The sequence below is a fragment of the Oryctolagus cuniculus genome, chromosome 2, assembly GCF_964237555.1.
Source record: "Oryctolagus cuniculus chromosome 2, mOryCun1.1, whole genome shotgun sequence".
NCBI lineage: Eukaryota > Metazoa > Chordata > Mammalia > Lagomorpha > Leporidae > Oryctolagus > Oryctolagus cuniculus.
The window spans coordinates 65,270,315-65,286,852 of NC_091433.1; the positions used below are offsets into that span (position 1 = coordinate 65,270,315).

Here is a 16,538-nt window from a genome sequence, read left to right on the forward strand (position 1 = left end):
AGCTAGCCCTGGGGGAGATGGTCTTTCCAGAATAAAAAGGTCCCAAATGTCAGAACATCAAGGCTACAGAAAAGAAGGCAACTGGCATCCTGGGCAGCAGGTTAGGCCTTTGCTTGCGATTCAGGTATGCCATAGCAAAGTGCCGATCTGAGTCCCCGCTGCACTATTTCTGATCCAGCTTCCAAGTCTAGAATAGTGCCAGGCATAGAACAGATGCTCAAAAATGTCTGTTGGATTAAATAGGCAAATGGACCACAAAGTATTCAGCCATTGCTTTCACAGCAGTCAGATTGTTGTTTATTGTTATTTCAAATATTGCTTCAATAAACATCCTTGTACATAAATTGCTTGCACTGGAATTAGTTAGGATTAGCTTTGGGGAGAAGAAGAAGAAAAGCCAAATAGCCGTGGCTCAACCAAGATAGCTACTGCATTCTCTCACATTCAGAAGTCTGAGGGTGATTGGGTAAGACTGGTTGGCATTCCCTGGGGTTGGCTCAGGGCTCAGGCTTTTTCCTTCTTGCCTGGTTCTGAATTCATGTCTTGCATTCCAGGATACCTAATAGCCCAAGCTTATTGCCAGAACTCCAGCCAGCACTCTGCACACCACAGGGAGAAAGAAGCAGGTCTCTGGGAGGGGCCATGAGCACACTTCCTGGAAGTTGCGATTTCTGCATATATGGTGTTGCCTAGAACCAGAGAGCCATGATCGCACTGAGAGATAAGGGCTGATGGGAAACACAGTCATTATCCAGTTGGCCATATGCCAAGCTCGTCATCAGGGATTCCATTCCTGAAGAAGGCAGTGAGATTGGCTATTAGAAAGCAACAATAATTATTTCTGCCAGATGAATTTCTAGACGTAAAAGTGCTGTGTTGAGGCATAGGCATTTTGGGGCCGGCACTGTGGCACAGTGGGTTAACGCCCTGGCCTGAGGTGCCGGCATCCCATATGGGCGCCGGTTCTAGTCCTGGCGGCTCCACTTCCAGTCTAGCTCTCTGCTATGGCTTGGGATAGCAGTGGAAGATGACCCAAGTCCTTGGGCCCCTGCACCCATGTGGGAGACCCAGAAGAAGCTCCTGGCTCCTAGCTTCGGATCTGCTCAGCTCCGGCCGTTGTGGCCATCTGCGGAGTGAACCAGCGGATGGAAGACCTCTCTCTCTGCCTCTACCTCTCTCTGTAACTCTGTCAAATAAATAAAATAAATCTTTTTAAAAAAAAGAAAGAAAGAAAGGCATAGGCATTTAAACACGTTTAATAAATGCTGACACTTTCCACCAAGTTTCAGTAATCGACTCCCACCAAGGTGTAGAGATCATCCATTTCCCCCGCTAACATGGGTGTGGGTCACCTTTCCACCAGTGATAATCTCTGGAGCAAAAGAAGCTACCCCTGTTGCTTTGCTTTGTACTTGCGTGGTTGCTAGTAAAGTTTCTCATTCTCCATTCCTCTTCCACTGGCCGACTTGTCTTCATTGCCCACGTTTCCCCTGCACTCAACAAAAAACAAGTTGTTTTTACGAAAGATCGAGTCACACCATGCATTCGATTTTGCAACAGGATTTAATTCATTTTACTTGAAAGGCAGAATTACAAAGAGAGAGAGGGAGAAATACAGAGAGAGATCTTCCATCCACTGGTTTGTTCCTCAAATGGCAGCAATGGCCAGGGCTGGGCTGGGTCAAAGCTGAGAGCCAGGAACTTCCTCCATGTCTCCCACATAGGTGTAGGGTTCGAAACACATGGAGCTATCCTCTGCTGCTTTCCTATGGGCATTAGCAGGGAGCTGGATCACAAGTGGAGCTGCCAGGACTCAAACCAGCACCCATATTGGTTGCCAGCATTGCAGGTGGCAGCCCAACCCACTACACCACAATGCCAGTCCCTGCAACTAGATTTTGTCCATGAATTCGCTGTTCTATCACCATTCTAATTTTCACCTAGAACAAGAAAATACTGGCATGACTTCCTTGCACAAAAGAAGTGGTCAGAAATGCATCCAGGTCCTAGACCCTGAGAATTTCAGTCCCTTATTCATAGTTCACTGACTTTTGACTGAAATATAGTTGTGAAATTTATATTATACATTATCAGGTAAGACTTGTTTTGGATGCAAAGTACAGAAATCGAACTTAAACAGGCTTAAACAAAAAAGGATTCATTGATTCATTAACCACACTCTCTAAAACAGCCCCGCCCCATGCTGTTCTTACTCTGCTCTTTTTCCCGTTATAAAATCTGCCATGGCCAGACATTGTCTATCGATAAGCCCATCCTCCTACCCACCTATATCTATCTTTTTAAAATTTTTTAATTTGTTCATTTTATTTGAAAGGTGAAAGAAAAAGATAGTCTATCGGCTGGTTCACTCCCCAGATGCCTGCAACAGCCATGTGAAACCAGGAAGCAGGCACTCCATCCAGGGTCTCTGTTGTGGATGGTAGTGACCCAAGCACTTGAACCATCATCTGCTACCTCCTAGCATGCACATTAGTAAGGAGCTGGATTGAAAGCAGAGGAGAGGCCTGTGCTGTAGCATAGTGGGTAAAGCCGCTGTCTGCAGTGCTGGCATCCCATATGGGTGCCGGTTCGAGTCCCGGCTGCTCCACTTCTGATCCAGCTATAACCTGGGAAAGCAGAAGATGGCTCATGTGCTTGGGCCCCTGTACCCACATGGGAGATCGGAAGAAGTCCCTGGGTCCTGGCTTCGGAATGGCCCAGCTCCGGCCTTGTGGCCATTTGGGGAGTGAACAAGCAGATGGAAGACCCCGCTCTGTCTGTAACTGCCTCTCAGGAAAATGTCTTAAAAAAAAAAAAAAAAAAAGGCAGAGGAACCAGGACTCCATCCAGACACTGTGATATGGAACACTGGTATTCTAAGTGGTGACTTAGCAGCTGTGCCAAACACCCTCTATATACCTTGATGTTTTCCTCACCAGAGCATAACAAAAGCAGAGACTTGTTCGCTATTGAATCTTTGCACCTGGCACCAAGCAGGTACTTGGGACTTGCTCTCTCCCCATTTCTGGGCTCAGTAACTGCCAGCAACTGCAGAATTACACTCTGTGTTCTATACTGGATGCATCCTATGCACAAGCACATTCTTGACCTAGGTGCTCCTGCCAAAGTCTCACAACCAGTGTAAGTGGCCGGCCTAGCTGATGGGTCCCCAGGGTCTAGGGATTGGGACCAGCCCCACACAGACCATGAACAATGTGTGAGGGGAAGGAGAGTAGAATCCCGGGGCCGAAAAAAAAAAAAAAAAGAATCCCAGGGAAGTCGTGGAACTGTTATCAGAAAAGGGGGACAACAAGAGCCACTGCTGTGGCATAGCAGGTAAAGCCGCCACCTGCAGTGCTGGCATCCCATATGGGCGCTGGTTCAAGCCCCGTCTGCTGCACTCACCTTCTGGGAAAGCAGTGGAAGATGGCCCAAGTCCTTGGGCCCCTGCATCAGCATGGGAGATCCAGAAGAAGCTCCTGACTCCAGGGTTCCGATTGGCCCAGCTCTGACCATAGCGGCCATTTGGGGAGTGAACCAGCGGATGCAGGACCTCTCTCTCTGCCTCTGCCTCTGTAACTCTACCTTTCAAATAAATAAATGATTCTTTTAAAAAAAAAAGTGGCATTATATAATATTAAAAAAAGAAAAGGGGGACAGCAACACATACACATTATATTTCGTCAGCCCACTTTCAACAATCTAGAAAGAGGGCAACTAGGTTTGCAGACCTAGACACCATGAAGACTCGATGAATTGACGGCTGGCAAATAGTGTGGCAAGACACGCACAAAGAAAAGTATGACCATTCAAGACCACATACTTCATCAACGATTCTTCTCTTGCAAATGTTCCATATGTGTGTTTTCTTTCTCATTGTTGTCTCCCAACTCAAAACTCTCATCAACACACGCGCTTAATCTAATAAAGACCATCTACAGTTAGGAGCAGTACTGTGCATGTGACGCCCACAAGGAGCTAGGCAACTTGTCATCTCATCACAGCAGCCCTGCGAGGGAGTCTCCCCATCGTCTCCTGTTATAGATGAGCAACCAAGACTCAGAAAGGCTCAGTAACTCACCTGAGATCAAACAGCGGGCAGGTAGCAGCTGTGCCCTTCACAGCGCCAGTCCACGTCTCCCTCTCAGCCTTTGTTCTCAGTGTTCCTTTGCTCTGGCCAACCCCAAGCTTTCCTTCAGGATCCAGAACATAGCTCCTCCCCCCTCCCCCACCCCTTAGACACCTGGAGCTTTCATTTGACGCTTAGGAATATTTCGTTTACCTTTAAAAATGTGTCTTTGTTCATACGTACTATACAGAAAGCTCCCTAAAGGCAGAGACAGTGACTCATTCGCCTTTGTGACCCCACCACCAACGCAAGGTGCCTCCCCCAACCCTGGAGCGCTCCTGAGTTGTCTTATGCCACTGAGCAATGACTAATATTCATGAGGGCGACTATGAGTCTGTAAGAAAGTGATGAATTGTGTTCAGAGATGCTTGGGTGAGATCTATTGACAGTATGGAAAGAAAATGGGGGGGAAGAGTTTGAGGAAATTCATTTCAGGGCATTAATATATTTATATGTAAAATGTCCCGGTTGCTCCTCTGCCAGGCCAGCTCTCTGCTGTGGCCCAGGAAGGCAGTGGAGGATGGCCCAAGTCCTTGGGCCCTGCACCCCATGGGAGACCAGGAGGAAGCACCTGGCTCCTGGTTTTGGATTGGCGCAGCGCACCGGCTGTAGTGGCCATTTGGGGGGGTGAACCAACGGAAGGAAGATCTTTCTCTCTCTCTCTCACTGTCTAACTCTGCCTGTCAAAAGAAAGCAAGCAAGGAAGGAAGGAAGGAAGGAGAAAAATGTTACACACTTCTGTTGTACACATGAGCCCAGTTACCAGCTGATCCTTATCTAAGGTCATTCAGACTGAGAGTTAAATGACTGGGGCCGGCGCTGTGGTGTAGCGAATTAAGGCATCCCATAGTGGTGACGGTTCGAGTCCTGGCTGATCCACTTCCAATCTAGCTCCCTGCTAATGTACCAGGGAAAGCAGCAGAAGACGGCCCAAGTGCTTGGGCCCCTGCACCCATGTGGGAGACCCGGATGAAATTCCTGGCTCCTCAATTCCACCTGCCCCAGTCCCAGCCCCAGCCGTTGGGGTTGTTTGGGAAGTGAACGAATGGATGGAAGATCTCTGTCTCTCCCTCTGTGTAACTCTAACTTTCAAATAAATAAATCTTTTTTTAAAAAAAGAGTTAATGACAACCCAAAGCCAATGCCTTTGCACACCTAAATGTAACACAGTTAGTAGAATCTCTCCAAATTACAAATGGAAAGAGCTGTGATATTTGTCCTGATTGTTAAATGATGTACATTAGTACCTTTCCACTAAAGCCTTCCCCAGTGCACCCTATCGCAGGGGCCCCAGGTATTTGTTTCAAGGACATGGAAAGGGTATTAGTGAACTAGTTCTTTTTTTTTTTTTTTTTTTTTTTTTTTTTTGACAAGCAGAGTGGACAGTGAGAGAGAGAGAGACAAAGGTCTTCCTTTTGCCGTTGGTTCACCCCCCAGTGGCCGCTCCGGCAGTGCAATGCGGCCGGCGCACCGCGCTGATCTGAAGCCAGAAGCCAGGTGCTTCTCCTGGTCTCCCATGGGGTGCAGGGCCCAAGCACTTGGGCCATCCTCCACTGCACTCCCGGGCCACAGCAGAGAGCTGGCCTGGAAGAGGAGCAACCGGGACAGCATCCAGCGCCCAGACCAGGACTAGAACCCGGTGTGCCGGCACCGCAAGGCAGAGGATTAGCCTAGTGAGGCACGGCGCCGGCCTAGTGGACTGTTTCTCCAGAGGAATATCCTAAAAGGTCAGAGGCAGTTTTGGCCAAAGCTCGTCTCTTCTGGTGCCCTGAGGCATGGGAGTGACAGTTGTCCCTGGATTTTTCTTTTCTTTTTGACTTGTTTTTATTTCCCTAAAAGGCAGAGTGACAGAGAGCAAAAGATCTTCCATCCACCAGTTCACTCCACAAATGGTCACAACAGCCAGGAATGGGTCACGCCAAAGCTAGGAGCCTGGAACTCCATCTAGTCTCCCATGTGTCTACAGGGACTCAAGCACTTGGGCCATCTTCCACAGCTTTCCCGGGCATATTAGCAGGGAGTCAGATCAGAAGCAGAACTGCCGAGACTCAGGCTGGTGCTCATATAGGATGCTGGCATAGCAGGCAACTGCTTAACCCTCTGCGCTACAACACCAGCCCCATATTGCTGGGTTTTGTACACAAATGTGGACTTGCTCTTGGACTTGGAAGCATTTCTGCAGGGCAGGGCTGGGCTGGGCTAGGTGTGGGAGGGTGGGGTGAAGGACCTCTGCCCTTAGGACATAGGGCTTTGCGGGTGGCTTAGCCAGCCCACAGAAGCAGATGTGAGCTTGAGGGTTTGTTGACCATGCGGGGGACCTCAGGGCCTGCTCAGTGCCACCCCCTGGGAAAACATAGCACACCCTCCCACCCCCCTCTCCCTACTCCCTCGCCACCTCTCTCCTCCAATCCCCGTCCAGAGTTGTGAGAAAGACCTGGAGGGATATGTTTTGGAGGGGGTGGAGTTGGTCATGGTTTCCTGTGCACTCTGCCTCAAGGGTGTATGGTGTGGGCTCTGGCATCCCCTGCCAGGCGGGATGTCTGAGACATCAAAGGAGGCACGCGAGTGGAGTGTTGAGCAGATTCACCGAGAGCTAATAAAGAACTGAAGCCTAGAGCAATCAGAAACTTCCCTTGGATTCTTGGGAGTTGGGAAGGCTCAAAGAAGTCTGTCTCTTGCTAACCCTGAGGGAAACTAAAACATTCAAGAGGGGATTCTACAGACAGTAATGTGACAGAGTTCACAGAAAGATTATATTAACATTTCAGGTTATTGAAACTCATTCTCAGCTGTTTTGGGAGTGATACCACTATATCCAGAGAAAAAATAGCCTAATATTATAAAAGCTAATATAATATCATCTATATTACTCTGGGATAAAATATATAGAATAATATACCTTATATTTCTACTGTACTTTTTTTTAATATTCCAATACCAGAGCACTTGGCCAACATTGCCTTACTGATTTATCATGTTTTCTTTAGAAAAATTTCCCTTCATATATTCAAAACCAACTTCTTGCTTGTAGTAAGTGTTCAGAATTCATTCTTAAGAATGTAATTAAAGGGTTTTTTAAGGTTTTTGTTTGTTTGTTTAAAAGGCAGAATGACAGAGGGACAGAGAGTGCAGGATCTTCCATCCACTGGTTCACTCCCCCAAATGGATGCAACGGCCAGGGTTGGGCACAGCTGAAGCCAGGAACCTGTAACTTCATTTGGATTTCCCACATAGGTGCAGGGACCCAAACGTGGACTATCTTCCGCTGCTTTTTCAGGTGAATTAACAAGGAAGTAGGTCAGAAATGGAGCACTCAGGACTTGAATAGGTACTCTGATACGGGATGCCAGCATCACAAAGGGTGGCCTAATCCTCTGTGCCATAATGCCAGCCCTAAGGGTTTATTTTTTTTTAAGATTTATTTATTTATTTGAAAGGAAGAGCAACAGAGAGAAAGAAAAAGAGATCTTCTGTCTGCTGGCTCACTAGCCAAATGCCCACAACAGACAAGGCTGGCCAAAGCCAGAATTTGGAAATTCTGCTGGTCTCTCATAGTGGTGGTGGCAGGGACCCAAGTACTTGGACCATTTTCCACTGCCTTCCTGGGCACATTAGCAGGAAGCAGACTAGCCAGGACGGGAATGGACACTCCAGTATAGGATGCATGCATACCAAGCAGCAGTTTAGCCCACTGCACCACAACACCTGCCTCCAAGTTGAGTTTCTAAATGTTAGAGCTTCACAAATGAAGGAGACTATAGTTCCCAGGCCACAAGTAACTCCCCAGTGGGCTCCTGTGGACCCCATTCTGGAATGTAGCAGGGCAGTAGTTCTCTGTGCCAGACTCCCCAGGCAGGTACAAAATGGAGGAAATTACCATGGTTGCTCCAAATGGCTGTGCTGCTGTGTGGTTCTTTGCACTGTGGTGTGTGCAGGTTGGTATTCTGTTTTCTCCTTGTCTTTTTATGCATTGTGAATTTCCAAAATGAATTTACCTATAAATGAACTTGTACCTTGAAAGAGATTTTTATGTGTGCCTGAGTTGGATCCTTCAAGTGGTTAGTAGGTAAACCACTCATCTTCTCAAAACCAGGGCTAGTGGAAAGAATGCGGCCTAGAAATGAAATGTTAGTCATTGCTAAATGGCCGCTCTGAGCCTTGGATTCCTGACCTATCTCACATTTCCTTAAAATGAGGAAACCGCCTCAGTTATCTGTAAACAGCCTGCCCAAAAAAGAATCCCACGAATCTATAATGTCATAAGGGAATTAAAGAATTTAAAAATGAGTAATTGGCATTGAATTACTTTTCAGTTTTTTTCTTATTATCTCTTTTATAAAATTTGTTTTCCCAAAAAAGCTGAGCATTTATTGTTGGCGAACAACACCCCAAATTAGTTGGTGATGTTGCTCCAGAAACCTCAGACTGGGTCTGCTCACCCAACGTGCAGAAAGCCGATCACTGACGTTAGAGTGGTGGAGTCAAGTAGGTTTTTATTGCAAAGTGAAGAGCAAGGAGCCAAACAGCTGTTGCTTAATTCCCAGGCTTTCCGAGGAGTTAGGAGTGAAGGTTCTTTTATACTGAAATTGGACTGAAGGTGCATGATCGGCTTGTGTCCAAGTTCCTGGTTGGTCAGTGGTGCTCAGGACCTTCTTTTGATTGGGCGGTGATGCTGCGCTTTTTAGGGAATTTATGATGGCCACGTGGGCTCCATTTGGTAGCAGTTACATTCCGCACAGACTTGGAGTTCCCCTGCACAAACTGGCCCAGGACAACACTGGCCATCGAGATTCTTATCTATAAGAAAGACTCCTTGAGACCAGTGATTAGAATCTTGTAGGAGCTGGCACTGTGGCATAGCGGGTAAAGTTGCCCTCTGCAGTGCCGGCATCCCATATGGGCGCGGGTTCGCATCCCAGCTGCTCCCATTCTGATCCAGCTCTCTGCTATGGCCTGGGAAAGCAGCAGAGGAGGGCCCAAGGACCTGGGCCCCTGTACCCCTGTGAAAGACCCGGAAGAAGCTCCTGGCTCCTGGCTTCAGATTGACGCAGCTCAGGCCATTGCAGCCAACTGGGGAGTGAACCAGCAGATGGAAGGTCTCTCTCTCTTTCTCTCTCTCTCTGCCTCTCCTCTCTCTGTGTAACTCTGACTTCCAAATAAATAAATAAATATTAAAAAAAAAAAAAAGAATCTTGTAAGGCTAGCTGGATCACTCCCTCAAGTCAGTTGAGTTCCTTTTGATAAAGGACTGGCTAAGAAGCCTTGGGCTAAGAGAGGCAGGCAAGAGGCTGGATCCTCCTTTTATATTATGGGAGTTTCAATTTCATGATGGTCTCTTGTCTTTCAAGACAATCGGAAGTGATAATAGACCCAGAACCCAGGACCCAGAGTCACTGAGGCCATGTGCAGCATGACAGTGCAAACCCATCAAGCGCCTCCTGTCATTCTAAACTGAAGCTGCCAACAAAACACTCACTCGGCTCACTGAGAAGTGCCCTCAGATTCTCCCCTGCAAAGATGAATGAATTCGCGGCCATGAGGGAATATAACTCCATTGTTTTCTCTTTGTGTTTACTAATTCTACTTGCAGATGTCAGTGATAAAAGAAACATGCTCATCCTCTTAACCTCTACCTTGGAAAAATAAACAAATGTGAACATAAATTGCCTACTCTATTCATTCTGTATCAAAGCCCTGTGGAATTAATTTTACCTTACCAAGTCCCACTGAAATCAATGGAGTAAGCTTCTGAACTCATTTTCATGGGGCTTGGCATTGTAAAAATAATTGGATTGCACTGACTCTCACACTCCTTTCAGGAAATGGAGAAAATGTGCTTTTGCTAGTAGGTGGGGGCGAACACGCCTCTAAGTGCTGGTGGATCTCACCCTGTGTCTTCTGTATTGTCTTGTCTAGAGAAGCTATTATAAGCCCCAAATGAGCCTGGCAGTACTACCCTCAATGAGGTGTTTAAAACTGCCTTCCCTGGTGAGAAGGAAAACACTTCTTTTGTTCCCATCTTTAAAATTAACTGCATAGTATTACCACTATCAATGAGGTGTTTAACATCAAAATTGCCTTCCCTGGTGAGAAGAAAAACACTTACTTTGTTTCCTTCCTCAAAATTAATTGAGGTTTTTAAAAACTCATCCTTATTCAAGCAACAGTTGCATGGAAAAGGAGAAACGCTGTCTTTGATAGCCATCAAAGGCTTTCACACATTCTCCTCGTTCAGAACACTTGCTGAACACTTTTCTGCCCCTTTGCCTTACTTCCCCACGTTATGGTTTACGACATTGGCCTCATCCATCTGGCCTTTGGGGGGAATTAATAGATACTTGCTGGAAGGAAGGAAAGAACCAACAACTCCACTGACCCAGATATACTTTATTAGCTTGCTAATTTTCCACAAACCTACACTACTTGTTCTGTGAGGTTCAAGAAATTGCTTATTAAAAATTAATAGTAGTCTCTAGTTTGAGCACACAGGGGTGGGGAGCTTTTTTTCTGCCAAGGGCCATTTGGATATTCATAACAGCGTTCTGGGACCATGCAGAACTATCATCATAAAAATTAGCCTGCCATAGATTTATTGAATTTCAAGTCCTGTCTACTGCTGCCTTGGCAGGGCCAGACCAAATGATTTCCTGGACCATATATGGCCTATGGGCTATGAGACCAGTGTGCTTGAGCGAGAGAAAGGTTCTAGAACCCAGTAGCAGCATTCCAGACCAAGATGGTTCAGAATGCCTCACCCCACCACCTGCACAGGTTATAGTCATAGCAGAGAAAAAGAAGCGGCATGCAGAAACAGTAAGATTGGCTGTAATGGGTATTTGCCTTACATGGTTATGTTTTGGCAGCTTGCAGCCTCTGATTGGCTGGAATTTAAACTGCTATGATTGGCTGAGACTCAGTTGCTTGGTTACAAGGATATGCTCTTAAGTTAGGTTACAATTTGTTTACACATCAAGCTAGGGTACAGTTTGCGCCAGTACAGAGGTTACTAGGGGCAAACTTTTTCACCGGGGCACTGACACAACTTTAAGTCAAACTTATTTCAGTCTGACACTTCTGAGGGGGCTTTGATAAACATGACTAAAAATGTCTCTCCCATTTTTCTCAGGGGATTCCAGATGGTAGCTCTAACTTTTATGACTCTTTGACAGTGTTTGTGATGGGGGGCCATTCTGTGATTACTGCCTTTTGCAACGCAGGCAGAATGCAGAAGGTGAAATTCAGAGGCTGGCAAAGTCTTACTTTTACAGGTCAAAGTCCAGGAAGGGTATAATAGCAACAGGTTCAGAAGAACAGATAAAGAACCAGTCTACCTCATATTCAGAAAAGAAATTCTCGGGCCAGGCATCGTGGTGCAGGAGGTCAAGCCGCTGCATCCCATATTGCTTCTGATCTAAGAAAGCAGCAGCAGATGACCTGAGTGCTTGGGCCCCTGCCACCCACGTGGGAGACCCAGAGCATAGACAGGGAACCGAGAGAACGAGACTGCCAGTCCGTTTCTGTGTGGAGGGGCCCCATGCCCTCCTGACCCTTACCTCCAGGGCTAGACAGCAGTGGGAGGGGTAGGAAGGGAAGGGAAAGAGATGGGGACGGATGATGAGCTGCCCAGCAGGTGTGGGGATCTGCAAGCAAGGTGCCCCTGTGCCCTTTCCCTGCAGAGCAGAGGGAAAGTGCAATGCATGTAGGGCTTTCCCTTCTCCTCGTGTGGTGTGGAGGGGCCATGCTGGTGCCTGCGCACGTGGACTTGAGCTGGCTCCCTGTTGCTCCACCATGGTACAGTCAGCAGTGGACTCTACCTGTGCCTGACACAGGCATTAGTAGAGCAAGGAGAGCCTGACCTACAGAGGGCCTGCTGCAGGATGCTGAGGATGTGGCAGTGGCCCACAGGGACCTACATAGACCAACAACGGACAGAAAAGATGGGCATTTCAGAGGACACCTGGGAGTCCTCAGCTCGACCTACACCCTGGGCACCTGGGCCTCAACACTATGTAGGCTCCCTGGAGTGGATACTCAAATTCACAGAGAAGGAAGCAAAATCCTGAGCTGAGTGAAATTAAGTTTTCATCACTTGACAGAATGGGACCTTAAAATAGAAAATAAATTGAATAATCAGAAAAGTTATATCATGGGGCTGGCAATATGACACAGTATCCCATATCCCAGTGCAGGTTCAGGTCCCGGATGCTTCCAATCCAGCTCCCTGCTAATGTACCTGGGAAGGTAGTAGAAGATGGCCCATGAACATAGGCTCCTGCTAGCCATGAGGGGGACCAGATGAAATTTCTGGCTCTCACCTCTGGACTGGCCCGGACCTGGCTGTTGTAGGCATTTGAAAGATGAATCAGCTGATGGAGAATTTCTCTCTCTCTCTTCCATCTCTTTCCCTCTTGGTCTCTTTGCCTTTCAAATAAATAAATAAGTTTTTAAACAAACAGTTACATGATTAAACTGTATAAATGTTACTCAATAAAACCTAAAAAAGGTTTCTAAAATTCACAGATTAAAATAAACTATGGAACTTTGTTTACATCTCATTAAATATTCTTGGTAATTCATAGGAGTCTGTGTCCCGATCTCCCATCTTATGCATAAAAAGCAGAGTTCAGAGAAGTTAAACAATTTGCCTAGGGCCACAGCTGTGCTACATAGTGGAGCCAGAACTGAAACCCAGGAATGTCTGACTCCTAAGTTGATACTCTTCACCACTAAGCTCCATGCACTCCTTTCCTTTGGCTTCCCAAGACTTTTCTTGAACATTCCTATTGCATCTGTCACCCACTTTTTTTTTTCTAAAAGATTTATTTATTTGAGAGGCAGAGTTACAGAGAGAGGGAGAGACAGAGAGAGAGAGAGGTCGTCCATCTGCTGGTTCACTCCCCCAAAATGGCCACAACAGCTGGAGCTGCGCCGATCTGAAGCCAGGAGCCAGGAGCTTCTTCTGGGTCTCCCACAGGGGTGCAGGGGCCCAAGGACTTGGGCCATCTTCTGCTGCCTTCCCACGTGCAGTAGCAGAGAGCTGGGTTGGAAGTAGAGTAGCTGGGGCTTGAACTGGTACCCCATGGGATGCTGGCCCTGCAACAAGAGGCCCAGCCTTTCATGCCACAGTGGTGGCCCCTAAAGATTTATTTTGTTCATGTGAAAGGCAGAATGACAGAAAGAAAGAGCTCTTTCACCTACTGATTCACTCTCTGAAATGGCCACCATGGTGAGGGCTGGGCCAGGCTGAAGCCAGGAGCCCAGAAATCATTTGGGCCTCCCATGTGTGTGCAGGGGTCCAAGGCCTTGAGCCATCTTCTGCTGTCTTCCCAGGCACATTAGCAGGGAGCTGGATCAGAGACAGAGCAGCCATCACTTGAACCAGAGCTCCAATACAGCATCTGGCAACCCAGGTAGCCACTGAACCTAGTGTGTCACAATGCTGGCCCAAACTTTTTAATTAATATATTTTCTGGTACAGAGAAATCCTTCTGTTCCTCTGTTGTTATCTCCATTTCCTTGAGTGTAAACTCCTTAATTGACTGCGTTTTCCTTGTGTAGCTGTTTTACTGTTCTTAGGGTGGACACACGACTCAAACCTGTACAGTCAGAATATTTAGCCTATGACCCATTAGAACCAATTAATTCCCAAGAGAACTTCGGGAAGCTGGCAGAAACTATCAGGAAAGATCAGATCTCTTTCTAATGAAATTGTTGACCTATGAAGAATGTCTGCTGGGGACCATGTTGTGGTGTAGCGGGTTAAGCCACTGCCTACGACGCAGGCATCCTGTATGAGAACCAGTTGGAGTCTCAGCTGCTCCACTTCCACTCCAGTTTCCTGCTAATATATGTGAGAAAGCAGCAGAAGATGGCCCAAGTGCTTGGGCCCCTGCACCCACAGGGAAGACCCAGATGAAACTTCAGCCTGGTCCAGCCCCAGCCATGGTTTGGGGAGTGAACCAGTAGATGGAAGATCCCTGTCTCTCCCCCTTTTTCTTTGTAACTCTGCCTTTCAAATTAAAAAAATAATTTTTTTTAAAATGGGTGGGCCCACTGTGGCACAGGGGGTTAAGTCTCTGCCTGCGATGCTGGCATCCCATATAGGCACTGTTTCTAGTCCCAGCTGCTCATCCGATCCAGCTATCTTGCTAATGCACCTGGGAAAGCAGTCGATGGCCCAAGTGCTTGGGGCCCTACACCCATGTGGGAGACCCGGAAGAAGCTCCTGGTTCCTGGCTTTATCCTGGCCCAACCCCAGGCATTGCAGTCATTTGGGAAGTAAACCAGTGGATGGAAGATCTGTCTTTCTCTCTGTCTCTCCTCACTCTAACTCTGACTTTCAATAAATAAATAAATCTTTAAAAAGTCATTCTGAAGATAGGTACCCTGGAGAAGCTCTTAAACAAAAATGTCAAAAAGCAGGGTTTTTATTGTGGGGCAGCAGGTTAAGCCACCACTTGCAAAGCCCGCATCCCATATTAGAGTATAGGTTCCTCCACTTCCAATCCAGCTTCCTACTAATGCACCTGGGAAAGAAGTGGAAGACGGCACAAGTGCTTATACTCTCTGCCACCCACGTGGGAGACCCAGATGGTATTTCTGGCTCCTAGCTTTGGCGTGGCCCAAACCCAGCTGTTGTGGCTATTTGTGGAGTGAACCAGTGGATGGAAGACTCTCCCTTCCCCTACCATCATGCTATCTTTCAAATAAATAAATCTAAAAAGAAAAAATCAAAAAGAAAAATTCATGTAACTTTTCTGTCAAGCACCTTTTTTTTTTGTAAATAAGAACTCCAGCTTTCAGACTATATATCTTGTATTATAATGTTAATAAATTATTTTGAAATTCAAGCTGTTTTCTCTTCCTTCAAGGTAATGGAGTACATAAATGGAAGGCTACAGAGCAACAAGAAGAAAAAAAAAGAAAGTTTTTGGTTAAGTTCACAAGAACTACCTAGGTAAAACCGTAAATGCTTTTACTTGCTGTAACGTCCATGCCAAAGACTTCATGAAAGGAGAAACCATAAAAATGTTCCATCTTTAAGTAGTCAGACTTCTGGGGCTGCGGCTGTGGCCCTGCAGGGTAAAGCTGCCGCCTGCAGTTCCAGCATCCCATACAGGTGCTGGTTCAAGTCCTGGCTGCTCCAATTCTGATCCGGATCTCTCTGCTATGGCCTGAGAAAGCAATTACCAGATGGCCCAAGTCCTGCACCCACACATGGGAGACCCAAAAGAAGCTCCTGGCTCCTGGCTTCGGATGGGCCCATTTCTGACCTTTGTGGCCATTTGGGGAGTGAACCAGCAAATGAAAGACTTCTCTTTCTCTAACTCGCCTTTCGAATAAATAAATGTCTTTTTAAAAAAGTAGTTAGATTTCTTCAATCATCTTTATCCTTCTAAATTTTCAGCAATTATCTGTGAAAAGGAGGGGGGAAATAGTAAAAACTATACAATACCCCAATTTAAAATTTTCCTTGTGCCTCTTATTTTTACGTCATTTCTTTTAGCAGGGTAGGAAAGAAGGCAATATTGTGTTCATAAGCTAGCTGGATTTTGATTGCTCCTGTATGTATACATATATCATTAATTTGACTTTATCTAAAGTGACCTTTGTTTTTTTACTAATGGAGCCAGAGCGGCTACTCAAGCATTTTTTACAACAAAACCCACAACATTTACCCAAAGGACATTTACATTTCACAACCTTTGGCCTTATTAAAATGTACTCATCTTAGAGTACACATGTAACCTGGACTTGGACCTCAACACGGAGCGGGCAAGCGGCAGCGCGTGTGCTAACTGCGGACACTGCAAACTAGAACAAGCCGCCGTGAGAGGGCCAAGTCGGGTGGCAGAGGGACGGGCACAGCCCACTCCAGCTCCCGGCTGTTGGTCCAGTTGGAGGCAACAGAGTTAACTTCGGGGAACACCAAAAATACCGAATGCAGCTGCCGCAGAGCGCTCTCTCGTCACGGGCAGAAAACGAGCGGGGAGACGACGGAGATTTTGCCCGGGTCTTAGAGCCCTAAGACACTGCGGAGGCCAAACCCAACCCCGGGGGCAGGAGCTCGCCTCCCAGACCGCCCTCCACGGGCGTGCGGCCCCGTGGTTTTTATCACTCCGATTTCGTGGGCATTCCACGTCCCCAAGTGCCCTCAGGACCCTGATGGTCTCGGAGTGCTCAGGCTGTCTACGTTTACCACGGAGCGAGAAGCTGTTCTCCGACATAATAAAAAAAAAAAAAAAAAAATGGAGGCGAGGTTTTGTTTATTTTGGCCCCGCTGGAAAGCAAGCGACGCGGGGCGGAGACCCGCAGACCCGCGCGGCAGAGCGGCGGCCCAAGGTCTACCAGGACGCGGCCGCCTTCCGGCAGGTCCCAGCCCAACCTCCACTCCCCGCGAGGCGCCGCG

General features: G+C 47.1%; 1 long non-coding RNA gene across 1 annotated transcript; it reads right to left on the bottom strand.

Moving 5' to 3' along the window:
• Positions 1 to 1,246: 1,246 nt before the first annotated feature.
• Positions 1,247 to 16,436, bottom strand: LOC138848476 (uncharacterized). Its single transcript, XR_011386299.1, has 3 exons — positions 16,068 to 16,436; positions 12,363 to 12,550; positions 1,247 to 1,490 (listed from the first exon to the last, which is right to left on the bottom strand). It is a non-coding gene; the product is annotated as an uncharacterized lncRNA (long non-coding RNA).
• Between the last annotated feature and the right edge of the window lie 102 nt (positions 16,437 to 16,538).